Source organism: Miscanthus floridulus, chromosome 9, assembly GCF_019320115.1.
Source record: "Miscanthus floridulus cultivar M001 chromosome 9, ASM1932011v1, whole genome shotgun sequence".
NCBI lineage: Eukaryota > Viridiplantae > Streptophyta > Magnoliopsida > Poales > Poaceae > Miscanthus > Miscanthus floridulus.
This window is the reverse complement of record NC_089588.1, coordinates 55,717,900-55,726,893: the sequence shown is the minus strand read 5'-3', so window position 1 is coordinate 55,726,893 and position 8,994 is coordinate 55,717,900. Positions and strand designations below refer to the sequence as shown.

Sequence of the window (8,994 nt, the reverse complement as noted above, 5' to 3'; positions counted from 1 at the left end):
CGTAGGGTATTACGTCGACCAGACGGCCCGAACCTGTCTAAATCGTTGTCTCTGCGCCTTGTGTCACCATCTGGTTCCTGATTACACGCACCCTACCGATAATCTACCACCACGGGCACCCCCCTCGGTGGACTGCCGACCATATTTCGTCGACAAAGTGTTTCTGATCAACTCTTATAACCTAATGCATCAAACATAAAGAACTCAAGTGATATTTTATAAAACATAGGAGGCTTATAATGCTCTAGGGCTTGCCTTTCAGGAAAGAAGTGGGTTAGTGGTTAGGGCACTCTAAAAGTTCCTCAGTATCTGGCTCCTGGCCTTCAGGAGCTACTGGTTGTGGTGTCTCCTGATTCTCCTCCGCCTCTTCTTCGAATTCCATTAGGGTTACTCCTTCGAGCGATCCTATATGTATGAGCATGTAATAAGATATCATGGATGCATAGATAATGACATGGATGATATGATATGATAAAATGCATACTCATAAGTGTCCTTAACAGTAATGTATTAAAGAGATAACACAATAAATTTTCTTTTACTGAGTATGTGCATATCTCCTCTCTAGTAATTAAACAAACACCTATTTAAACATTTTCAGGGCTGCAAGACAGCAGCCACTTGTTTTGACCATAATTGGAGTTATACACACCCAAACAATATGGTTGTAGACTTTCTAGAAAGCTTATGAAATTTCCTACAACTTTCTTTTAATCATCTTAAGGTGATTCAGTAGCTATCCAGATGAAACAATTCAATCTTCCAGATCTGTCCAGAGGACAAGCCAATATGACAGCAGACTTCTAACAGCTATAAATCTTAAACCATTTAAGCTATAGCTATGAAATTTTAGGACAAGCAATATGAGTAAGTTGCCTACAACTTTGTTATTAACAAGTTTAACAAGAAAAGTCACTATCATCAAGAATTTGTCAACATAACAGAAACTACTCCTGCAGCCATCTAGTTGAATTATAAAAGCAATGATTAAATAGCTGCCTATAACCAATTAATTCTAAGCACAACTACTAATATCAACATATCATATGCATCACAAGCACCATAGCAAACATCATGGTTAAGCCCAAATAATTTACCTATGTGCATTTATTAATTTCCTTATATAATAAGGTGATTTAAAGGATAAATATTTCCAGTGCTCAATAAATTCTGAGAAAATTACAGTAGTCTACATATGATCCCAATAGTCTACTATACAAATGTAATGCAATTTGGATAAGTATAGCAACCTCTACAAAAATGACAAGTTGCTTAGGCTTATTTTAGCAAAAATAGTTTAACCTAGTGAAAAGTGCCAAACAACAGATTTCATATTTTTCTTACTGTCATCCTAGCAAAGGAACACTATGTAAAAATTTGCATGATCATAAGTTATGTATTTTTACCCCATTTATTTTCACTAAAACTAGCAATTATTTAAGATTAAATAGGAAGACCATATTCCAAGTATGCCTACAATAGGTTTAGTATTTTTTTCTAGCTAGAGCATGTCAACACAAGACCATCAAAATTGGAACCACAATTTTTGCACTTCCCTAGCTCAGGATATGCATTTTACAAGATAAAGACTATTTAAAAGCACTTAACTAGATCAATTTAATTCCCCTAGAAAAATACCCAAACAGTTGGTTTCATACTTTAACCAAATAGTACACTTCATGATGAACCCAACAAAATTTTGTTCACTCAATTTGGACATTCCTAGCTCCAGTTATGAATTTTTGAAGTTTGCAAAAAAAAAATCTAGAAAAATAAATAAATAAATAATTCAAAACCCTGATGGACAGCTGGGCTCCGCGGCTCAACGGGCCCTCATGTCAGCGAGACAGGAGCAGAGGGCGGTGTTGACCGGCCAGAGCTTGGCGACGGTGAGCTCACCGACGATAGCATCTTCACCATCATGACCTACTCGACATCCCGCGTCGACTGGTGCCCTTGGTTGGCTCAGCGGTTCACCGGAGCTCCCTCGCTGGTGACAATGGCGGCATGGCAGAGGTGCTCGATGGTGGGGTCATTGTCTCTAGCAACGACATGGCAAAGCAAGTGACGCTACAACATCAGGGAGTCCTAGCGGAGCTCTAGGGTTAGGTCTAGGGCACGGTGAAGCGGCAGTGTGCTCCAGTCGCATGCATGGCGGCGCGACAGCTCATAGAGCACGATGGTGGTGTTGCCGTTCCAACGAGACGATGGTCGAAGGTAAGTCTTCATCTTTGGGAATGGTGCTAGGGTTCATAGCAATGTGGCAATGCTCACTAGATGGGGATGACGGGGTCTAGTCAGGGATGGCCACGATGAGCTTGAGCTCATAACCATGGCAGACGTGCACGGTGCGATCGCACGTTCCGGCGCGGCGGTGGCAACGGTGGTAGCGGTTAAACTGACTACGATGTGAGCTATTGGGACCTAAGATGATGATGGACTAGGGAAGAAAAAGGTAGGAGGAGCAGTGGATATGGCTGGCCACGGCGAGCTCAGAGCTCGGTGGCGTTCCATGGCCATGGCGACGACGGTGACCCACAATGTGGCTATACCTTGGCTCGAATGGTGACAATGGCGCTTCATGGAGGTAGAGGAGACGATGGAGGAGCTATGAGCATGATGGATTGGATGGAGGTGCAGCGATGATGGTGAGCGGGCATGGCAGAGCTTAGCGGCGATGGTGCTGCTCGGCTGCAGGAGAGAGAGAGCGAGAGCGAGGCAAGGCAGAGAAAGTGAGCACGACAGAGTGAGCGAGCACGACATGGTGCCCTCTATTGCCCGCTCTATCCTAACGCGCCAGGCCAATGCTGGTGTACATATGCCAGGTGGCGGCCACGGACTGTGGCCAGTCGGCCACGATGGCTGCTACCCCAGCCAGTTCAGACGGGTGAAGGAGCCAATTGACAGAGCAACTTCGTGCACCTATAACTCCTAATCCGTGGCAATTTAGTGAAAATGGTATTAGTGAAAGTTGTAGAGCTACGTGGGATCTCCAACTTTGCTTTAAGAAGTATTATCGAAATTGCTATGGTTTTCAAACTACAGAGCTCCAAATTGGTGCACTTGAAACTGAAATCTGCATTTTGGCTTAGCCAAATTTTGAAGTCTAGAAACAACATTTCATTGCTACTTTGGAGCTATTTTTGACTATGTTAGGCACTGAATTAGCTCATGGACCTAAAACAAAGTTTGTTGCCCATGTTAAGAACTACAACTTTTATTAAGGGTGCACTGCCATGCAAACACTCTAGGCTATAGTTCAACTTTGGTCAAAGTAGGATAATGAAAAATGACATTATGAGTAAACTAGGACTTGGAAGCAAAATTGGCCCATGTCATGAATACAAACATTATTCCATTTACCATCCTAGACATGTCTAAGGTATTTTTGTGACCTCACAACGATCTCTTGCATTGGTCACAATGGTCACAAGCATATGCATGTATATAATCAACATCACATGTGATAATATGTAAAGAATAAGATGAAATTCCATATGCTCATGCTCATGAATTCTTGGATGATGCTTGTGCTCATGAAATGCAACTGCCAAATGCAATGCTTAACACTAGGGTGTTACAGGCTACATCATCACAATCGGTTCCATCGGAGTCTTGGTCTTTAATAGATTCCAGGAGTGATTTAGTTTTTGCCGGTGTTTTGTAATAAGAAGATGGGCTAGACTGTGTGCTTCTGTGTGCTGCATTTATGCACCTAAACTTGTCTAAACTTGAACTGCTATTTTCTTTTTGAAATATAAAAGCAGGGGAAACCTTTTGTCTAAAAAAATGTCCTTCTCGTCCCGGGATGGAATGAGATGATGACAATCGGGTGAATTTACTCTTGATCTTGGTGCATCATCCTGCAAAATATCAACAAGAATACCAAAACTCGTGAAACAGATTAGGATAAAGGGTTAGAGGTCAACCGTCTAGAGATTAGTTGTTCTTGCGGTTTAGAAATATTTCTATTTTTGTAGATTTTTAACTGGATGTCTTTCTAATATCTTTTTTGTATTTTCCATTTTTATATGCCTACAAGAAATATGTATGTATGGTATTTTTAAATTTTTATGCCACCACAGTGAATATTTCCATGGGTATTTACACCATAGATTTATTCACATGGGGATTAGGATTTATGATGCAATGAAGTAATGCAGTCATGAAACTTTTTATCTTCCTTTTCTAATTGCAATTCTAATGCAGAAAAGTAAATATGCTAAAGTGGAAAGTAATTCATGCAATGCTAGGAAATAAATATGGATAACTACCGATGATACCTCTCGGTGAGGGTTTGGATTTTTAAATCCTTTGGATAGGACTCTACTGGAGAAAAGCCCTTCACTCTTTGGGTGCATCATCCGCTCTCAATGATGGAGACCCAGATGGCTGCACATCTTGTGACGGTGTCTCTTTTGGTGATGTCACCTTCTCTTTCCTTACCTGCTTGGTCTGTGGACTTGACTTAGGTAGAGTAGGTTCTTCAGGTTCTTCATCTTCCTCCCATTCATTCCATAGGGGTTGGTTCCTTTGACGTCGGGATGATCGACATGTCCTCCTAGAGTGGCTCTTCGTCGGCTGTTCATAAGTGGTATTACTATTGAAACAACAACGTACCTTCTTTCCACAGAATTGGAAGTAGACTTGTCCAGATCCGACATAGATGATCGTGTTGGTAGTGTAGAGGAATGGTCTTCCAAGGATGATGGGCATATTGTCTTCTTCTCCCATGTCCAGAACCATAAATTCGGCAGGGGCAAACTGATCGTGTATTCTTACCATGACATCTTTTGCTATTCCCTCTAAAAATCAGATTGATTGGTCTGCCATCTGCAATTGCATATATGTAGGGAACAAGGGTTCATTACCAAATAAATATTTATACGTTATCTTGGACATTATGTTTACACTCGATCCAATGTTACAGAAGGTCTTATCGAAGATTCTTTGTCCAGTGGTACACTCGATCGTTGGTACACCTAGATCATCCTTCTTAGCAAGGAATGGTGAAGCGAGGAGGTGGTTGTACTCTGATTGGAATGTGTTAATCATGTTGACTAATTCTTCTTGTGGTTGCCTAGCCTTGTTCTTCCTCCTCCTATTCTTCTTCTTCTTAGTCACTGTTGTCTCTTCGGGTAGGTACGGTGTTTGTGGATGTCTAGGAGATTACAGGATGCAGTTCTTGAAAAAAAACTTCTCCTTTCTATCCTTGATTGTGAAGCAAATCTTAGCACTATCCACGTAGATGATGGCTTTTGTGGTGCTTAGAAAAGGTTGGCCCAAAATAATGGGTGGCCTTACATCTCCACCTATTTTCAAAACCACAAAGTCTATGGGAACATATGATTGTCCCACTCGAACAATGGAGTCTTCAAGAACTCCCTTGGGGTAGCAGAGTGACTGATCTGCAAGCTACAAACACATATTTGTGTACAACAAAGTATCTCCATTAATTTGATCATAAATTACCTTAGGCATGATGTTGACACTTGCTCCAAAGTCACAGATAGCTTCTTGAAAATTGTGAGGCCCAATGGCGATGGGGATGACAAGTCTTCCTGGATCGCTCTTCTGTTTTAGCAAGTTATAGTCTATCCATCTTCCCATCGATGGTTGTATACAGTAGTATGTTGCATTGTGAATATTGACATGATTTGTAGTTTCTAGATCTTCTAGTTGCCCTAGAATCTTACCTTTGTCGGATGGAGGAATAGCAGCAGCCAGCTGAGCTATTTGTGATCCTACCATTTTATTAAAGCTATGCTAGTTCTGAATGGCAGAAGCAAAGCTATCCATTCTATTATTTATGTTCTCTAGAATTTTATCATTGGTAGCTACCTTTCTAGATAATCTCTCCATATGTTTGGATTGGCCAGCAATTAATTCTATCAAGGGTGGTTGATTGAAATTATTAAAATTATTACCTTGATAGTTACCTTGGTAGTTCGGTCTCTGTTGTTGATTCCATCCTTTATTCTGTTGAGGACGAGAGTAGTTGTTGTTGACAAAGTTCACATCCTCATGGGTCTCAGGGTACTTGCTCCCTGAATGCCCAGTGTTTCTACACTCTTCACACATCATGCAGAAATCATGAATGTGCATGACTTCTTGCTCTCATTGGCTCGATCTTCGAGCTTCTTCATTAGTAGATCCATCTTGGCAGACAGCATGCCTACCTCCTTGAGTCGATGCATGCCTCCATCTCTCTTGCGGGTCTAAAGACGTTCTTCATTCCAACCTTGGTTGGAGGCCATCTTCTCCACAAGAGCTGTTGTAGCTGGTATGGTGAGTGATAGGAATGCACCTCCAGCAGCAGCATTCATAGTCTCATGGGTACTATTGGTCAACCCATTTTGGAAAGTCTGTATGAGTAGCCAATTCTCCATCCCATGATGGGGACATTCTAATCTGTAATCTTAAAAGCGTTCCCATGCCTCAGGGACAAATTCATCATGTTGTTGTTGAAAGCTTGAGATTATCCTACGTAGAGCATTGGTCTTGCCTATGGGAAAGAACTTTGCTAGGAAAGCAGTGGAGCAGTTATCTCGTGTAGTATTTCTATCTTTGTTGGCGTAGAACCATTGTTTTGCCTTCCCCAAGAGTGAGAATGGGAAGAGGCGAAGTAATATGGCATCTTGGGTTACTCCTTTGATGGTGGAAGTGCTATAGATCTCAAGGAAGTGTTGGAGATGTGCACTCGCATCTTCATGTGCCTTTCTACAAAACTAGCTTGCTTGCACCATGTTGATGAGGGCTGGCTTGAGCTCAAATCCATTGTCTCCAACATTGACTATTGGTCCAGTACGGATGTTGGCTGTAGTTGGAGCAGAGAATTCATGGAGAGTCTTGTTAGCCATGGCTTCAAATTCTGGTGTTAAGCTTCGCCTTATCTAGTTGTCTTTTGATTCTAAAGCTAGGACTTTCTTGAGTTTAGCTCTAGTCCTCTTGATTAATGCTTTTGTATCATCAACGTAGTTTGTCAAAAGGTCAACACCAATCATACATTACCCTACATAAGATACAAAAATAGACAAAACAAGGGTAAGCTTGTTTGAGCAGAGGTCAATGGTTATTTCGATCACATCAATAAGTATAAGTTTATCAATACTTCCTTTGCCTAGCTACCTTCCCTGGTAATGGCTCTAGAAATGCTTGTTGGTATTTATTAACTTGTCAATTGTTTTAGTAGCCACCTATTATAAACGTATATCTCCTAACATTACTTTACTAGGTTGTCATCCCTAGTGATGATGCCAGAGATGCTTGCTGGTACTACATAGCATTACTACTAGAATAATACTAAGCAGTTCTTTATCATTTTATGTGACTAGAAAGAATATATAAATATATGATTGAAAAGGATCTGCAAGTGCATAGATAATACACCATTGTAGCACTTCACCCGAGAGTATTCCAGGTACCATTATTTATATTTTTACCACAAGGAAGGTCTAGCATGGACATGTATTGATAACTTATACTATTAATGGAGAAGTAAACCATAACCAATATTCTACTCATAACAGGGGTAAGTCATAAGATAAGATATATATATATATATATATGATAAGTATTGATCAATGATAATGATAAATCATTCAGAGTACTCCTTTCTATGGCGCTAGCATGGTTAGGTAGAATATTAGAGGAATAATTCCTAAATCATTCTTAATTACATGTCAAAGCATACATTGATTAGTGCAATTATACCTAGTAATCATTGCTAAGAGCATCGTCATATCTTCACATATGGGATATTACTAAGGAAGATTAAGAACATAGCATGTCTTTCTTCGTAACCGCATTCTACGTGCACCTACATTCGGGTAGTGGACTACAAAGGACTCAATGGGAGTGTCACGTCCATGATCTACCACATGACCCAGAATATAGGGTGTATCCACAGGTAAACAACATATAAGCACCACGCTTACACAATGTCGACCACCCACCCATGGATCCTTAGAGTGAGTGCTATATGAACTTATGCATGAACATGATAATAATCCAACTAGACTAAGCATATAATCAAAGTAGACGATGAACATTATAATGAAGAACATAAATGAGATGAATATTAATATTCTCATAACAATTGTAGCAAGCATATAAAAGTAACGGAGATACAAAAGAGAGGGGGTACAAAGCTTATACCAAACCATGCTCTTGACACGATCAGGATTCCAAGTGAAGCCTGCTTGCCTACCTCTAGACCTAGCCTAACTAGCTATGCCCTAGAATTGATGGAGCTCTGAGGATGATTAGGGCTTCTATCATCTCAAATGACTTATCTATGCCTCAAGGGGGTGGTAGATGCTGGTCTATATAGGCTGGAGTGTCCAACGTGACCCCTTGGATCAAACCGACTTAAAGGATGGCATAGATGCAACCTAGGAGGCGGTGGAGAACCAGCCGGCCCCACCTGGCAGCCACTCGGGCTCCACCTCGATGTGGAGTCCTCTCGAGTCTTCTAAAGTCTTTAGGTGTGCGTTTCGCTGTGGATAAGCGTGATTAAATCTGACATGTAGGTCCACCTTGATGGTTTTCTAGATAAACCCTACAGAAAATACAGATTCACCAAAACTCGTGGAATTTGTTAGTTTAAACCCCTAGATCTTCATTGGTGATTATATTTATGCCCTTATACATGTTATATGGATGGTTTATAATGGCTGTTAACTACTGTCATCACCCCTCGACTGCTGTGACTGCTTGGATTGGAGTAAAATAAGTACAGAAAAGACGTATCACAACCGCACCAAGCATTCAGGTGTTAAGCGTGTCATGGTGGTCAAAAGCTCTTTCTCTCGATTTTCTTCTTGTGTCCTGCTTTCCTGCCGCATTCACTTCACACTTGTCTCCTCCCCTCATCCTATAGCATTGCATCAATCACCTACCTTCTGGCTCCCCCTTCCCTCACCCGTTTGCATTTTCCCAACCTTCTCACTCACAACTTTTCCCATGACTACGTCCCTCCATGTTATTAGATGA

At 41.0% G+C, this 8,994-nt stretch overlaps 1 non-coding gene across 1 annotated transcript; it reads left to right on the top strand.

Moving 5' to 3' along the window:
- The first annotated feature begins 6,387 nt into the window (after positions 1–6,387).
- On the top strand, positions 6,388–6,496 carry LOC136484674 (small nucleolar RNA R71). The gene has a single exon (XR_010766173.1). It is a non-coding gene; the product is annotated as a small nucleolar RNA R71 (small nucleolar RNA).
- Positions 6,497–8,994: the final 2,498 nt, after the last annotated feature.